Source organism: Mustela nivalis (assembly GCF_964662115.1).
Source record: "Mustela nivalis genome assembly, chromosome: 16".
NCBI classification, from domain to species: domain Eukaryota; kingdom Metazoa; phylum Chordata; class Mammalia; order Carnivora; family Mustelidae; genus Mustela; species Mustela nivalis.
The window spans coordinates 50,911,504-50,930,873 of NC_139035.1; the positions used below are offsets into that span (position 1 = coordinate 50,911,504).

Consider the following 19,370-nt stretch of genomic DNA (forward strand, 5'->3'; position numbering starts at 1 on the left):
TACATGAACTGTAAGTCCCTTTCCACTTCCTGAAGAATAACATCTCTAAGTCATTCATTCATTTGTTTATTCATAACTGGTCCCATTTTCTTGCTCTGCTGCTTATACAATAGTGAGTATGCAATGTTCCATGCTCTCAAAGATCTCAGATTCTAGTGAATGAGAGAAGGATATTAACAGTAACAGAGACACCATTAAAGACAGAGAAATTAAAGGCAAAGACAATACATGTCATTGGGTGACCTATATTTGTTTTATAAGAACTTATAGAAGTCTTAATGTATGTAGAGTAAGCCATTTAAATTGACATCAAAATCATGAAATATTTAGGGATAAATTTAACAACAGATTAATATGAAGCTACAGAAATCAAGACAGTTTTTATTAGTTTAAGGACAGACACAGAGAAAGACAATGGAATAGAGTCCAGAAATACAGCCACACATACATGGCCAACTGATTTTCAGTAAATGTACCTACCACAACACTTAATCATGGAATGCATGAATTATAAAAGAAAAATGATAAATTGGACTTTATCAAAATCAGATTTTCCTCTGAAAAAATGTTATGTATGTTTATTCATGTATATGTATGTGTGTTGCTATATGTATACAATTTGGTCAAATAACTGGTGTTGACAATTCTGAAGAAAACTTTACAACTTAGTAATTAAAAACAACAAAGATGGCAAAGAAAGGATTTTTATTTTTTTAAAGAGTTTATTTATTTGACAGAGAAAGAATACTGGGAGGGGGAGGAGCAGAGGGAGAGGGAGAAGCAGTTTCCCTGCTGAGCAGCTACCAGCCATGGGGCTTAATCCCAGGGCTCTGGGATCATGACCTGAGCTGAAGGGAGACACTTCAGGTACCCCTGAATGGACAAACTACTTAAAAAGATTGTGCAGAAAACAAGAGAGACTGATGGTGAATTCTCACTTGATAAAGTGTTTGAAATTATTCATCTAGAATAGAAAACTAAATCCACAGTGAAATACCCATTCAGAGCTACAATTAAAAAGGACTAGTAATACCACGTGTAGGTAAGGGTATCAATCAACTTAGATATTCTTTATGCTGGTGGAAATACTAAAATGGCAAAACCACTTTGGAAAAAAAATTGACAGATTATAAAGTTAAACCTGTATCTATTCTATGACCTTGTAATACAACTTCCAGAAATTTTCAAAAGAGAAACGGAAACAATAGTTTATCCTAAGACATATTCATGACTGTTCATAACACTATAATTATAAGAGCAGAAAACTAGAAACAATTCAAGTGCACATCAGCAAATGAGTAAACAAACATATTGTGGTATATTCATGCAATGTAATATTATCCAAATATAAAAAGTAATGAACTACTGATATCCATAACAATACAAATAAATCTCAGAAACATTATGCTGAACAAAAGATCTCAGACTGTAGAATTCCATTTATATGGAAATTTAGAAAACTTAGACAAAATAGGTTTAATCTATAATCAGCAGTTTCCTAGGGCCAGGGGAGGGTGGAGAAGTAGGAGTGTTTGCATGGAAACTTTGGGGGTAAGAGAAGTATTCTATAATTTGATTGTGGTAGTGGTTACACAGGTATATAAATTTGTTAAAACTTTTTGAAATACATGCTTCAGTGGATGTGTTTAAATATATGCAAGTGACATTTAAATAAAGTTGATTAAAAGTAATACAATGAAATGTTATGCTACCATAAGAAATTAATTATTGCAAAAAGTATTTAAAAACATAACACACTATTGACATAGTGTTACATAAAATGAGCAGGATAAAATATTAGGTTAAACATTCTCAAATCCATAGAGTATGAGAAAGAGGGAGAAAAAAAAACAAAATGTAAAGAGTCAAATGCATTAATTTAATAAGTAAAATGCATTAACTCACCAAGTTAATTCTGTGCTGTCATCTACAAGGCACTATACTAGGTTTTAGGTACACGGAATATAAAAACATTTCCTATTATTCTAAATTGACTAAATTCACATTTGATTAACTTTTAGAAAAACTAAATTTTAGGTCTCCATTTTTATTCTCTATTTATTTATTACATTTGTAAGATCAATATTCCAGGATTATAAGGTTACCAAAAGAGATGACTGTTCAACGTGTCAAATAATAATGAAAAATAAAATCTTAATTTTGTTGGCAAACAACAGTAAAAGAGTTCAGGACAAGATAGCCAGACCAGGAAGTTTGGTAACAAGTTTCTATGCAAATGTACATATTAAACTAGACAACAATGTGAATTTACAAAATGAATGAAAATTAGGAAGAATTTCCAATTGTGGTGAAGAAATTCACCTTGCAATGCTCTATGCTGGACTCAGGCCCTAAACCAGTTGATATTAAAAATTCAAGATAATTGACTCATCATGGAAAAACCAAGGAAGAAATGAGATAGAAGCTAAATTTCACCAATATTCTTTTCACTCTTCACCACACCACTTTGTCTCCTCCCTCTGCCCCACCCTACACACATTCAAAAAAAAAAAAAAATCATGGGAGCTCTTCTTTATCTTTTTCACTTTTTTTCATTAAAAATGCAAACAATAATTTTATTGAACTTATTTAATTCAAATACAACTAGTCTTTTTAAAGTGTACGATTCAGTGTTTAATTACACTTACACAGTTGTACAAATATCACTAATTCTAAAAATTTTCATTGCCTCAAAAAGATAGCTTAATGATTATTAATAATTCTCTTCAAACACTGGGTAACACCAATCTATTTTGTGTCGCTATGAATTTGCCAATTCTAGAAGTTTCATATAAATGAAATCATATGGTATGCATCTTTTGTGATGGGCTTCATTTTACACATAGTATCATGTTTTCAAGTTTCTTCTCTTCGTTTTTATTGCCAAATAATATCCTATTTTTGGAAGGAGAGAGGATCAGATGTGCAATTAAATCCCAAATCATGGGGTTTAGCCAGTGGTTTGGCAGGACAGTTAGGGAGATGGAAGAACATAATTTGAAAATCGATCAGAAGGAAGCTTGAGTTTCGTGTATTGATCCTCTGAATGGGCAAAAAATGTGACGTTATTTGTGTCCCACATGAATGCTCATCAAAGGGTGACCTCAATAGGGAGGATTTTTAATAATTAAAGTAACAGAGTGATGATGACCTGCTGTGTGGGTATCAGTAAGCCTCTTTCCCAGCCGCCCCCTGTAACTGCCCAGTGGTCACGTTGGCAGCAATGTAGGAAATGCTTAGGCTCAACAACATGACTTTCACTCACCAAAGCCAATCTGACAATGGCTACCAGTGAATGTTCAATACGCAGGCAAGAGACACCAGCACTGAGTTTCACATATGGCACCATTCCCCAGGATGATCAGCCAGCTACCTGGTAGCATGTTGATTACATTGGACTGCTTCCATATTAGAAGGGTAAGTATTTTGATCTTATTCAAGTGGACAGTCTGAAAATAGATCTGCCTTCCCTGCACCCAATGTTCTGCCAAAAATATCACCCAAGGACTTATAGAATTCCTCATCTATCATCCTGGTATTCCACATAGCATTGCGTCTCATCATTATTTCACAGCAAATAAAATGAGGCTCATGGAATTTAATGGTTTGACCATGCTCTCCAACATTCTGAAGCAGATGGTTTGCTAGAATGCTAGAATGGCCTTTTGAAGACTCAATTACAGTACCAGTTGGGTGGCAGTGACTTGCAGATTTGAAGCCAAGTTCTCCAGAAGGCTTCATACGCTCTGAATCAATTTCCAATATTCGGTACTGTTTCTTTCACAGTCAGGATGCATGAGTAAGGAATCACAAGTTATTTCCCCCAAGGACTCCCTGTGACTCTTCCTTAACTCTTTACCTGGTCATTCAGCCTTTCAGTAGTTTTCTACAAGTGTGTTTTTCCCCCAAAGCACTGAACCATCTGATGTGTTCACTCATTGGCTTTCATCGCTATGGAACGTGTCACTTCAAATGGCGTGCTGGAACCTTGGGGGCAAGTTTTGTGTTGGGAACCATATGTGATCATCAATTTTATTCTGTACTACAGTGTTAGTGAAGATGCATCTTGAAAGCCAGCTCGGAGTCTAAAATGTGAAAAAAAAGAAAAAAGGAAAAAGGAAAGAAAGAAAAAGTTAAAAAAAAAAGAGGAAGGAAGAGAGGGAGGGAATAAAGGAAGGAATGAAGAATGAAGGAAGGAAAGGAGTGGAAGAAGGAAGGGAGGAAGAAAAGCCTCTGTTTTCAGCTCTCTCATAATGTGGAACATGTTTTCCTACTTGAGCAGCAGTTAAGCCCAGAGTTAGGTGGTTTTGTATAACCGAATCTCTCACTGCCTCTTTATTTACTTCAATCATTTTCTTATTCTAATGTTTAAGCTTTTTCCTTCCATTTCTCTGTTCAAGAGCTTCTACAGATCATATTTCCCTCCAACTCAAAATAGTATTCAGCACCCTTTCCTCCGGACTATGTAGGAATGGTTTTTGGAGCTCGTGATTTATGGAGGTTAATAATAAAATCACAAAGTTCCAGGCACTATTGTTACTCTTTTATAAATTGTATCACAAATTATCTCTGCAGATTTTGACTATATGCTTTCAACCTTACTTTGGAATTCTTTCTTTTTCCATTAAAATGTCCAAAATGTCAGCATTACACTAAGATATTTGAGAAGATAAAGCAATATAAATTTTACATGCAGAAATCCTGATATCCATAAAATTAATTAATGAATAATAATCTACTTGAAAATTTTTTGTATTTATTTTTAATGTTTAATCAAACAGTTATCAAGGTAATGTTTATTCATATTTTAATCAACACATGTTTGATCTCTAATTTTTTTTGTTCATATTATATATGTTTTTGTTTTTATGGTTATGTTTTTGTTGTTTGGTTATGTTTGATTTATGGTTATGTTTATGTTTTTATGGTTATATGTTTTTTTGGTATATTGCTCAATGTATTTTGAAACATGGTGCTAATTTTACATAATTATAAAAGGTAATTTTCAATTTGATACAAACATGTATAATGTAGTGCTTTACATAGTTATGTTTCATCATATACAAATGTCATCTATAAATATATATATAATATTATATATAAATAGAATTTTCAGTTTGCATAACATTTCCAGCTTTCCATTTTTTATTAGGAGTTACATTATTCTTGATCACTGAATGATTTTGATAAATATCAGGAGGATTTGACATTTTCATGTTGTCTCACTTAAAATCTTTTTAAAAGGTAATTCATTCAGAATCTGTATGGAAAATGGTTTTAATTTTGCTTCCTTCTCAGTTTAAAATGACAGCTAGTTTCTAATAAAAATGTGAATAGTAATAATAGTAATTGAAAATTTGAAGTCAAAATTCAAAATCATGACAGAAATCTTTAATTGAGATTACTTCCAAATTTGATCATGTACAACTCAGAATTTTAAAATTTTTGTGGTATTTTCCACTTGCAATTTAATGGGAATGTAGTATTATGCACCAAAAAGTTGAGATTTATGCCTTTAAGTATTTCATAATACTTGGGAAAAATGTAAATAGTATATTGTGGAAAAAATATGTGATATGTAAATATCTATAACTAGAGTATGGTTTTGCTTTTAAAAGTTTACAGCATTATATATTTTCAAAAACCCACAGTCCAGAGGGGAATATGCATATTTCTTTAGACAAATGGTAACACAATCTTCACAGGGAAGATGTGAAGATGTGAAGACACATAGTTTATAATTCAAAATGCCTGATTCTTAAGAAAACAAATAAGGGAAAAACCCTTTGAAAAACAGATTGGTGAGGAATTTAGACTGTATTCCACCTCAGATTTACTACACAAGGATATACATATTTACAGGAAAGGAAATACAGGAGACTATGATGATGATGGAGAGGGAAATATAAGGAGCCTGAGTGAAAATATTACTACATCAGATCCATTAACATTATAAAAAATATTGAAAATACTTAAGGATTACTATAGTAATTAGAATTACTTCAAACTTCATCATTTTAATTAGATCAGTAAAAGCTTAATGTCTACTTCACCAAAACTGATCTACTAGAAGTTGACCTACCATAAAAGAAGCCAGCTCAGGCAGAGCCCTGGAAAGCTATCACAGTCTAGTATTCAGGCAAATGCTTCTGGTCTAGAGTAAGACTTTGGCCTGGACCTCCAATCCTGCCTGTGAAAGGCTTCTGCTTTTCCATCCACAAATACTAGACTGGCAGGATAGGACTGGAGCCAAAATTCTGCCCTGTTGCATTGCTGTTGTGTCTTAACCCTGATCCCACGTTGAGGGGGTACTTTATTACTCATGCAGCTTAAGAGAGCATGTTGCCTAAGGATCAGCATCCCTTTCCTAGAGTGTGACATCATGCCCTGCTAGACTTCTGGATAGGTACTAGGACATCGGGGACCCACACACCTGCTATCACTCCTATCCCCTTTCAACACTCACACTTTCACCTTCAACACTCCTTTCACACTTTGACACTCCTGGCATTTGTGCACTCGACCATTTGCTCTTGTTTGTTTACAGTTGGCTCCACAGTCAAGGTTAAGAATAAGCTGTGTTGGAGTGCCTGCGTGGCCCAGTGGGTTAAGCCTCTGCCTTCGGCTCAAGTCAAGTCTCAGGGTCCTGGGATCGAGTCCCACATCGGGCTATCTGTTTGGCAGGGTGCCTGCTTCCTCCTCTCTCTCTCTCTCTGCCTACTTGTGATCTCTCTCTGTCAAATAAATAAATAAAATCTTTTAAAAAAAGCACAAGCTGTGTTGTGTTCTTTGAGGTAAAACAAGAGTTTTTGTTGTTGTTGTTTTATTTTAGATTACTTTGGTCACTTAGAATTCCCAAAACAGGGACGCCTGGGTGGCTCAGTTGGTTAAGCAGCTGCCTTTGGCTCAGGTCATGATCCCAGTGTCCTGGGATTGAGTCCCACATCGGGCTCCTTGCTCCGCAGGGAGCCTGCTTCTCCCTCTGACTCTTCCTTCCACTCTGTCTGTCTGTGCTCGCTCTCACTCACTCTCTCTCTGACAAATAAATAAATAAAATCTTAAAAAAAAAAAAAAAAAAGAATTCCCAAAACAGCCATATTATATTGTGTCTTGCTATAGATATTTACAGGCAGTTAATTCTTATTTCATACCAAATTATTTTCATAAAAAAATAAGGAAACTGACAAGATTATTTGATGATACTATGCTTAGCACAGGTACCTTGGTCTACTGTTAGACTATCATCATCTAAGGGAAATTAACTCAATTACAGGTTTACATGGAGTTGAAAACCAAATTCATTTCCTTCACAATAATTAGTGATCCCTATCTGCAATATGACTACATAGCTGCCAATGTTGGGCCTATAGCGGAGATTTTGCTTCGTCAGAGATGCCAAATGCCCACCAGAAAATGACACCTATTTTGTTGTATGACAGAAAAAAACATGAAAGGATAGATGAAAAGAATCTTATTCCAGGTAGGCAAATGGCAAGCATAAAGGATATCAAGCAAGTGGGAGCATGGCAGGTAGAAGAAAATGAAATAAAGTAGGGTTTTGATCGAAAAGGGTAAAAAAATTTGTACAACCTGCAGTTGAGAATTTGGTTGGGGCCAGGTCATGTGGCTTATAAACCAAACTGAGGAATTATTAATTGATCCTAAGAACATTTTTATCTTTTTTAATTTTTATTTTTTTTTAAAGATTTATTTATTTGACAGAGAGAAATCACAAGTAGACAGAGAGGCAGCCAGAGAGAGAGAGAGAAGCAAGCTCCCTGCTGAGCAGAGAGCTCGATGCGGGACCCGATCCCAGGACCCTGAGATCATGACCTGAGCCGAAGGCAGCGGCTTAATCCACTGAGCCACCCAGGCGCCCCTAAGAACATTTTTAAAGGCAAAGAATGATAACCAGGCCGATGATAGCTTTATGAGCTTTGAAAAAAGTATCTCTATGTTGTAGAGAATTCAGATTAGATCCAGTTAGGGGGTATTTTCAGTTGTCCAAATGAGAAGTAATGATATCGTTGGCAAAGGTGATGGTGATACAATCAGAGAGAATTGATCAGAATAAAGCTATTTACTGTGTTGCATGTACTTGGTGATGATTGAATATAGAGGACGTGTAAGCAAGCGATTCAAGAATGACTTAAACATGGTTGGGTGGTGGTACCATTCACAGATCAGGTACAGCAGAGGAAGAGTAGGGTTTGAGGGAAAAAATGGTGAGTTCAGTTTTGAGTTTATTGATTTGGAAAGTTTTGTGACATTCGTCTAGTAGGACATAGTTTATGGTTGTTCATACACATCAATCACAGAAGTTGGAATGGTAGTATACATGTTCCATTTATTTGCAAATAGGTTTCCTATAAACAAGCAATAGAAACAACTGCAGATCATTTAAGCAGAAGTGTGTGTTTATTGGAAGGATTTTTATTAGCTCAGGGGTTTTCTAATAATGGTCACAAAACCAGGCTCAGAAAACAATTAAGAGCAAAGAATGCAAGTAGCCAGATCCAAGCAAAAATCACACCACTGATTCCATCTGGTGACAACACTGATGCCACCTCATCTCCTACACCTCCTACCCCTTTGTGCCACAGGATATTGGATATTGCTTGCAGGCATTGTGGGCTCTGCTGCCGCTATTGAAACTGCAAAGGAAAAGCTGCTGCTGTGCCTGCTGCTTACATGAAAATCAGTCTCTTACTGTTTGTGACGATTTGCCTTCCTAGTTGGAGATTTAAAGTGTTAGGCATGTGCACCTGATTATCCAACCTAGAACATATGCTTGTGCTGGAAAGGTGCATCTTTGCAAGCTTTCCTGAGTCCCAGCTGGTCTCATTCAGGGAAGAATTCTTCACTCATAGGAATGAATTTCAGATAATGAGCGAACACTACCAATGTCCAGTCCAGGCCAGTCCACATGTTATACTAACTATGTAATATATTTTAAGAAATCTCTTAAGGAGACGATATAGTTGAGAAAATGAAAATACTTCTTTTAGAAATTCAGCTATTTAATTATTCCTGTATGGCTGACAATGTCTCAGAAAAGTTCCGTTGTGATTTTCCTTAATTTTTGTCTCAGTACATCTTCGTGTGTGTTTGTTTGATTGGCCTAATATCCTGAGTTTACCCATTTGTGATCGCTTTCATGCTGGAGTGTAGTAAGGAATTATGTATAACAAGTGATTAATGCCACAAGTCGTCTCTTTAAATGATACTCTGGATCTGAGCATTATCACATTTAAAAAGGCAGGAAGAAAGGGGTGAATTATTGCTGGCTTAGCTTGATGGTTAAAAATAAAGACTCTGACTTTAAACGCGAATTAGTATTAAGGTAAATGATCATTTTTTTTTTTTGCACATTCTATCTGCTATGAACCAAATTGGGTCCCCCCCCGCCAGATTCAGAAACTGGAGCCCTAACAACCCCTCAGTTCCATGTGACTGCACTGGACGTAGGGCTTTAAGGAAGTAGTTTAGGTTAATGAGGCCATCAGGGTAGTGTCCTGATGCAATAGTAGCAGTGCCCTTGTCTAAAGAAGAAGAAACCAAAGCCTTTTCTTCACAGACTGAGAACACAGTGAGAAGACAGGAAGAAGGCCATCAGGGGAAACCAAACATGCTAATACCTTGATCTTGGGCTTCTCAGCTTCCATAACTGTGAAAAATAAATTTCTATTGTTTAAGCATCCCATTCTATGCTATTTTTTTTAATGGAGCTTGAGAAGATTAAAACGCTATCTGCCTTTTACTGATTTTGTACTCCCTATAGTTTTAGGAAAAGATGCTAAGACTGGCATTTTCCAACTCTGATGGAGAGCTACCATGATCAATAGTTATACTACAATGTCATGATAATGTTTGAAGAATTTTGTGTGAATGCATTGAATAAAAAAAATTGCATTAAACAAAAGTCATATTTACTTATACACAAATAAATACATTTTTCTGAATTCTAATGCAACAATAAATTGTATACACTGTTATATATTAGACAGAATTTATTAATGAGAATATTCACTAAGAACTTGTTTATATAAAGGTATGTTGGGGCACTTGGGTGGCTCAGTCGGTTAAGCGTATGTCTTCTGATTTTGGCTCAGGTCATGATCTCAGGGTTATGAGATAAGCCCTGCGTTGGGCTCAGTCCTAGGCATGGAACCTGCTTAGGAAAGACTCTCTCCTTCACTCTGCCCCTCCCTGCCCTCTCTTTTCTTGCTTTAAAAATAAATAAATTAATAAAATAATAAATTAATAAATACATGTTAATGCGATCATCAAGACGGATTAAAACCTGCTAGTGTCCATGTGTGGGATATGCAGCACTATGATTATATTAAGAGTTTACATTTTATTTACTTATTTGAGAGTTAGAGAGGACAAGGGAGCAGAGAGAGGGGCAGGAGGCAAAGGAGAAACACAAACTGCTGAGCACAGAGCCTGATGTGGGGTTCCTATCAGGACCTCAAGATCACAACCTGAGCCAAAACTGAAAGTCACCTGCTTAACCATCTGAGCCACCCAGGCGCCATAAGAGTCTGCTTTCTTTTATATTACATTTGCATTTATTGGCAAATACAGTAGCCCTTCGAAAAAATGTATGTTTTTCTAATACTTGTGAGGAAAATGGTGACTTTAAGAAATCTGCTATTAATTACTCAGGCTTAATAACAAATACTGGATTATTTTCTAGGCATGAATGAGTATTTTTATGGATTTATCAAAGCAAATTAAGACCTTATCAAAGGAATTTAACAATAAGTGTTAAAATATATTTTTACTAGTAATTTAAAGCTATTTTATATTATCTGTGGCCAAAACTTGTACCTTTCATTCCTAATCATTCCTCTCTCAGTCTTTAATTGAATATATTGCTTTTCTTTCTGTGTCATATAATTAAACTATAATTAAATCAAGAAAAAATTGAATGTATATATTATTTTATTTAACTAAGAAATCTTTAAGGGCTATAACATTGTTTGTATAAACAATATTTATTTTAAAATATGTTTTGTCTTGTCCCTGAGGAATATCATCAATTGATACAGGAGAGGATGGGAAATTAACCTATGAGTCTATAGCACATATGGGCAAATTGATTTTCTTTTCTTTCCTTTTATTTAATTTTATTTTAAGATTTTATTTATTTATTTGTCAGAGAGAGAGAGAGAGAGAGAGACAGCACAATCAGGCACAATGTCAGGCAGAGGCAGAGGAAGAAGCAGGCTTTCCCCTGAGCAAGGAGCTGGATGCAGGACTCAATCCCAAGACCCTGGGATCACAACTTGAGCTGAAGGCAGATGCTCAAACAACTGAGCCACCCATGTGTCCCAGCAAATTGACTGTAAACCTAGTTCTTCCAACATTGTTAATGTACATTCCTATTTACAATATTTAGGGAACTTAATTTCTATTTCACTTTTATTTTTGTACATAATATAAGGTCTGTGGATATACATTTGAGTGCCAAGTTTGGGTACAGGGATATTTCATGGGAACACCCAAGGCCGTAGGTATTCATTCATTAACAAATATTTATTAAGTATCAACTATTTGCAGTGCCCATTCTAGATGTTGGCAAGGACTGGAATTTCTTTTCCCTAGCAACACACCATCTATCAATTCTTTGCTCTAATTCCTTCCCATAAGCAAAGTTAAAGTTCCGGTCCTGGACTGAACACACAACCAAAGAACACTCTGGTTTGAGACTATCGGTACAGTAGATTGCTATCTATGTTCCTGTCTTCTTTCTAGACCCCAAACTTCATTTTACAGCTTCCTCTGTAGTTAGATGTGGTCATAAGAATGTGTTTGGGTCCATGGAACACGAATGGAAATGAGGTGGGCCACTCGTAGATCTGGGCCATAAAATCTCCTAAGTAACCCTCCCCCACTTTTTGTCTTTCCTTCATTTCCCAAATGAATAGATAACATCTAAGGATCAGGTGGAACAACAGGTCACCAGATGGGGAGAGGAGTCTAGGTCCTTGAATTGCTGTGCATTGGATCACCACACTATCCTACTGACTAAACTGAACCGTGCATTAGCACAAAATTAAAATTGTGGTTGATCTAAAAACATTGGATTTCTTAACCTTAAACTTATACTGAAAAAAAAAAAAAAATCACCCTGCTGAAACTGCTGCCTCCTAAAACTCTAAGCAAACTCCTCTTGCCAACAAGTGCAGGCAGTAGCTAAAAACACATGCTTTCAGAAGGCAGTGTGCAATATAAACCAGTGAAGCATGATATACATATTGCTGAAGAGATCTTATGCTTCAGCTAAAGTCACCAGCAATTATTCAAATCTAGGTTTATTATTTTCTTTTGTATTGTTGTTAGGATTGTGTCAGTATTTTTAAGACACTTGATGTCCATGACTTTGGTTATCTTATTCAAACAGCATATTATCCTAAGAAGTGCACGGCCCACAGATGACAATAAATTTGTTTTTATTTCTAATAAAAGGATGATTGATTATGTGAATAGAATGCGGGATAGAGTCAAAATACCTTTATATTTATTGTATACTCCCCTTATCCTCCTACCAGGAAAGAAAGACTGTAACTTATTTATTTTTATGTCCTTATAACATTTAGAACCTTGCTTCTTATATATAATACTATCAATAAATGATTGTTGAATAAATGCTCAATAAATATTTGTTGAATTGACTCTTAAGCTTGGGCTCCTTCTATAAATATGAAATGAATTCATTTTATATAGCCTTTTAAAATTGCTTTTGTCTGTAAATTCATATTTTCTCCTCAGAGGCAAAACTCCATGATCAATGTGAAGGATTATTTTTCTTCCTCCTACAAGGTATGTATTTCTTCAGAATAGGAAGTACACGCATTACAGAGATTTAGAGACACCAAGAGAATTGGCAATCAAGTAGCTTAGTTTCTTTTATTTCTACAAGGGGTGAAAGGCCTTAGGAGTTCATGAGACACTAAAATTAATGATGCATCCTAATTAAGTAAACGTTTTGGTTCTTTTCCTGATTGCAGTTCTGTACAAAACACAAGGAGAAAATTATCAAATTGCTTCCTATCCATCTTTCCATGAAAATAAAAATCCTCCCACGCCCTGTCAGTCAGTCTCTTGTGGTCTCATTTTGATCTCATATTTCTTTGGATGTTTTGATAATTTTCACTGGCTTCTGTACTTACTGTTATTGTGCTCAGTATCTTTTCTTCATACCATTTCATTTTCATACAGTCCCAGAGGTAATGATCATTCTTTTATTACACCTATAGCAATATTTGTTAGAACCAAATCAGCATGAATTAGATGCTAAGATGTGTGAGACACTATGCTAAGTAGTATATATCAAATGAATAAAACTATGCAGTATGATGAGTTCTTAAATTGTCAGTTTGTTTCTGGTAACTAGTACTATTGACTGGTTCAATAGACTGGTTCTTATTCACCAAATTGGTGATATAACCAAGTTCGATGAATCAGCCTGGTTCTTGAGGAAATCAAGTTTCTGCCTGATGAGAGACAATGGCTTATTCAGTATCTGGAGGAATGGAGTAGCCATAAAGCAAGAATTTGCTGTTAAATCTGAGAGTTCCTAGAGAGGAAAGGACATACTGCTTATTTTTGAACTCTTTGCATGACTGGCTCTATCAGTTTCCTATCACTGTATAGTGGCTTAAAACAACACAAATTATTAAGTCAACAATTCTGTAGGTTGGAATTCTAAAATTGATCAGCAGGGCTTAATTGCTTCTGAAAGCTCTAGGGAAACATATCTTTCCTTCCCTTTCCCATCTTCTAAGGGGTGTCTTGCCCGCATTTCTTGGTTAATAGTTCCTCATCACGCCACCTGCTTCTGTCATCTCATCTCTTTCTCACACTGCATTCTTTTGCTTTTGTCTTGTAAGGATGTGTGTGATTATATTAAGGAGACCCAGGTAATCTAGGCTTCTCTCAGTGTCTCAGGGTCCTTAACTTTAAGACATTTACAAAACCCCTTTTGGTTGGTAACCTAGCTGCACATCCTGGAGATTAGAATGTGGGATATTTTGGGAAGTTGTATTCTTTTTATCACACTGAATAATCATTGAAATCCGGATACAAAGGAGGATTGTAGGGAAGTTCTATCTTATCATTTTCTTGAATGTTTTCAATATTATTATTTTTAAGTTATTTTAAAAATTGTGTAAATTTACTCATGTCAGTTGATAATGCATTACTCCATATAATCACTATAGCATTGAACATATTTTGTTCACTGCACTCATGAATAGATTTTGGCAGTACAAATAATTTAGAAAATAATCATTTTTAATGTCAAATATCTTAATTTTGAGAATTCTGGTTAGCAAAATGTTATAAAAACTGATAATTTTTAATTCAGCTCATAAAATTAGAAAGATTGCTCACTTTTATGAATATATTTTACTTGCAAAAGTTGAGAGATGAAAACTTTAGACCCATAGAGTTTGTTAATAAAATTAACCAACAATTTGATATGTCCATCACATTTCTTCTTCCCTCAACAAGTTAGGAAATAAAATATGATAAGTAAAAGTAGCTTAATTATTTCTTTTAGTAATCAATAATAGTGTTTTAATTTCTTTCTACTTTATTTCCCTTATTTTCAAATAAACAAAATGCCTTTACTTACAACATAGTGGGAGGATTAAATGAGTATGGCAGATAATAAGGTATTATAAAAATATAAACTCCTGTGCAATAGCAAAGTGTTATTATTTTAAACATGGCTTACTAAAGCCAAATATATGCAAAATATTCTGAAAATATTTTGAAAAATGCTCTCACTTAGTAATAATATTTCTAAATGTTGGGTAAAAATTAAATACAGAAAGCCCTTGTAAGAATATTAAGGATGGAAGTTTTGATTAAGCACTGAATTTCACCTTTTAAATAAATATTTATTGAGCTCCTTCTCTATGTAAGGTCTTGTACTAGGTGGTGCAGATTCAAAGCAAGGGAGTTGAGAATAAATGTGAAAAAACACAGTCATTGTTTCTGGTTCATGAAAATGATAGTAGGCAGCATGTTCTTTGAAATAGATTAGGCTCTGAATTCTATTACACAGTTGTGAAGACATTATTAGTCACACAAAAACATCTACAGCAGTACAAATGCTACTTAACAAATGCTTCCAGAACACTTCTATCATCCCAGGATTTTATATGTGGTAGAAAGTACAGTGGAAATCCACCCAGACTTCATAACAACTGATTTCTAATTCTGAATCTTCTACTTAGTTTGTGATTTGGGGCAAATTAATACACTTGGAGACTGTTGCTTCATATATGAAATGTTTATAACCAAATTGCACAGTTGATATAAACTATTTAAAATGATAGACCTATAGTAGGTTCTTCAAAAAATTCCATAAATTGGGACACCTAGGTGATTCAGTCTGTTAACTGACTGACTCTTGATTTGGGGCCCAGATCTTGATATTGGGGTGAGATCATCAGAGCTCAGTGTCAGACTCTGTATCAAGGGGAAGAGTCTTCTTGGGATTCTTTTTCTCAGCCCCTCCCCCCACTCGTGCTCTCTCCTTCCCTCTCTCAAATAAATAAGTCTTTAAAAAAAGTCTATGAATCTACCTATCTTTCCCTTTAGCAATTAGAAAGTTTTATTCAAGAATAGGTAGGTTTTAAGTAAGCATGGATTTTGTTTTCAATCCTTAAAACATTGTTAGTGTATAAGAAAGCAACTGATTTCTGTGCATTGATATTGTATCCTGCCACATTACTGAATTGCTGTATGAGTTCTAGTAGTTTGGGGGTGGAGTCTTTGGGTTTTCCATATAAAGTATCATGTCATCTGCAAAGAGAGAAAGTTTGACTTCTTCTTGGTCAAATTGAGTACCTTTTATTTCTTTTTGTTGTCTGATTGCTGTAGCTAGGACTTCTAGTACTATGTTGAACAACAGTGGTAAAATTGGACATCTTTGTCGTGTTCCTGATCTCAAAGGGAAGGCTTTCAGCTTTTCCCCATTAAGGATGATATTCGCTATGGGTTTTTCATAGATACATTTTATGAAGTTGAGGAATGTTCCCTCTACCCCTATACCTTGAATAGTTTTAATCAGGAACAGATGCTGTATCAATCCTCAATACAAAAAATAACCAATATAAATTCTTTCTTGTAAGTATCCCATCTTTTGCAATATTTCAGAATACTGTAAAAATTTAATTTTATAAAAGCATATTATATAGAGTAAAAATATTTTCAGATTTTCTTCTATTCTTGTTTAACTCAAGAATAAGGACCCCTTTGAAGCAATAACCACCAATGGATTTCAATGTTGTATTTGTCCTTTAGGCTTGTCATTTCCACGAAAAGTAACTTGGTAACAATACTCCAGAAAGTGAACATTCCTAAATGACTGAAGTTTTATAGCTTTCCTATTATGAATGCCCTTTGTTAATGGAATATTTTTTAACATAATAATTTCTTCATCACAATATATTGTCTGAGTCTCCGCATTTATTTCATATCCTGTGTGTGTGTGTGTGTGTGTGTGTAGTTTCAGATGTAAGTCTAATTAACCATCTTATTTTGAGATGGCTTTCCTCTTGATGCATTTCTATTTTTTACATTACTAAGGAATTTAAAACTAGAACTGCATGGGTGCCTTGGTGATTAGTAGGTTGAGCATCTGCCTTTGACTCAGGTCATGATCCCAGAATCCCAGGATAGAGCCCCACATTGGGCTCCCTGCTCCGTGGAGTGTCTTCATCTCCCTCTGACCCTCCCCCCTCTTGTTCTCTCTCTCTCTCTCTCTCTCTCTCTCTCAAATAAATAAGTAAAATATTTTTTTTAAAAAAAGAAGCAGAACTACAGGTGACATGATGGAGTGTGACACTGCAGGTAGATGTATCGGTTGGGGAAGGAGGGAGGTGTGTAGTAGTCTAGGGAGCAACCTAGTGAAGTACAAAAATACTAAGAATCTTTCTGAGGAAGTAAGATTGCACTAAGAAATGGTCCCCAGTCATTGAGGGCAGGGACAGCAGGGAGCTAGGGACGATAAAACATTATGGGGAAATAAAAACTTCCTACAGTGGAGAGGATTAGTTGTCAACAAAATCAACTCCTAAAAAGATGCAATTTATTCATCGTTGTACCACTTTCTCTTTCATCTACTCCTTATCCCAATTCAAACAATACCTGCTTTAACAGCTACTGATGGAATTTGATTGATTTACAATGAATACTAGCTAAGAAGTTAGGAGGACTAAATTTAAAGTTCTGTGGATTACCAGTTAGTACATGATTATACTAATTACTGAGTCTCTCAGGTTCTCAATTTCTTCATCATAATGAAGGAGTTAAGACTCAGTGGCATTAAAGTCCCTTCAGGTTTCAACATACAGTAGTCCCCTCTATCTCTGGTTTCATTTTCCCTTATTTCAGTTATCCTACGTGCAGCTTCAGTTTCTGGAAACTGATGATCCCCTTCTGACAAGTAGTCCCAAGGTCAGTAGTAGTTTAACACTATGTCACAATGCCTATGTCATTCCTTCACTTCATCTCATCACATAGGCATTTTATTATCTCACATCATCACAAGAAGAAAAAAGGTGAGTATGGTCCAATAAGTATTTTGAGACATGTTCACATAACTTTTATTACAAAATATTTTTATAATTGGTCTATTTTATTGATATTGTTAAACTCTTACTGTGCCTAATAATTATTATACTGTGCCTAAGTTTTATTATAGTATGCATGTGTAAAAGAAAACATGATATATTTAAGGTTCTTTACTATCCATGGTTTCAGGTATCTGCTGGGGGTCTTAGAACATGTCCTCTGTGGATAAGGCAGGGGACTATTATAAGTATTTCGAGACTCAAATATATGGGCTCTGTTTATTTAGTAGCATATTCATCTTATGGAGTAAGACATGAAAATGCTTTCACACTTAGGTATTTAAGAAACTTTAGAGATATTCAAAGAGGCAGATCTAAAACCAAAATAAACATGTAGCAGAAACTAAAATGAATAAATTTTAATATTCTAATGAAGGAAATTATATATGCGTGTGTGTGATGTATGACTGACTCACTTTTGTATGCAAAAAACAATTTGAGTTTACTTCTATTACTATATTTTTGTTATAAATTTGTTTTAGGGTTAAAACGACCTAAGGCACATTGACATTTTTTTATTTGCAAGCAAACTGATTTGCAATTTCTCTAATACAATATACCTTGAACATTGCTTTTAGATTAGATATTTTAGTGGATTAACAGGTAAGAAATACATTAGGTCAACATAGTACTAGAAGTCTTAGCAACAGCAATCAGACAATAAAAATAAATAAAACGTATTCAAACACTGGCAATGAAGAAGTCAAACTCTCTCTCTTCATAGATGACATGATACTTAATATGGAAAACCCAAAAGACTCCATCCCCATACTACTAAAACTCATACAGTAATTCAGTAATGTGACAGGACATAAAATCAATGTACAGAAATCAGTTCCTTTCTTATACAATAACAATGAAAATATAGAAAGGGAAATGAAAGAATTGATTCCATTTACTATAGCACCAAGAACCATAAGATACCTGGGAATAACCTAACCGAAAAGGTAAAGGATCTTTACTCAAGGAATTACAAAGCACTCATGAAAGAAATTGAAGAAGATTCAAAAAGATGGAAGAGCATTCCATGCTCATGGATTGGAAGAATAAACATTGTTAAAATGTCTACACTGCCTAGAGCAATCTATACCTAGAATGCCTAGAATGCCATATTAATCGAAATTTCACCAGCATTTTTCAAAGAGCTGGAACAGACAATCCTAAAAATTGTATGGAACCAGAAGAGACCTCGCATTGCTAAGGAAATGTTGAAAAAGAAAAACAGAATTGGGGGCATCACGTTACCTGATTCCAAGCTTTACTACAAAGCTGTGATCACCCAGACAACATGGTACTGGCATAAAAACAGATACATAGACCAGTGGAACAGTATAGAGACCTCAGATTTGGACCCTCAACTCTATGGTCAAATAATCTTCAACAAAACAGGAAAAAAATATACAGTTGCAAAAAGACAGACTCTTTAATAAATGGCGCTGGGAAACTTGGACAGCTATGTGTAGAAGAATGAAACTCAACCATTCTCTTATACCATACACAAAGATAACCTTGAAATGGATAAAAGACCTCAACATGAGGCAGGAATCTATCAAAATCCTAGAGGAGAACATAGGCAGTAACCTCTTCAACATTGGCCACAGCAACTTCTTTCAAAACATGTCTCCAAAGGCAAAGGAAACAAAAAGAAAGATAAATGTTTGGGACTTCATCAAGATCAAAAGCTTCTGTACAGCAGAAGAAACAGTCAACAAA

General features: G+C 35.0%; 1 long non-coding RNA gene across 2 annotated transcripts in view; it reads right to left on the reverse strand.

Moving 5' to 3' along the window:
• The window catches only part of LOC309849732, a 38,784-nt gene extending 21,339 nt beyond the window's left edge, over positions 1-17,445 (reverse strand). Inside the window, exons 1-3 of one of the 2 annotated variants that reach the window (XR_014303865.1) lie at positions 17,428-17,445; positions 13,182-13,262; positions 12,923-13,021 (exon numbers count right to left, since the gene is read on the reverse strand). This is a non-coding gene — a long non-coding RNA (uncharacterized lncRNA). Of the gene's footprint in view, positions 1-12,922; positions 13,022-13,181; positions 13,263-17,427 lie in introns of those variants that run through there. The other variant, XR_014303864.1, reaches the window with a different exon arrangement.
• Between the last annotated feature and the right edge of the window lie 1,925 nt (positions 17,446-19,370).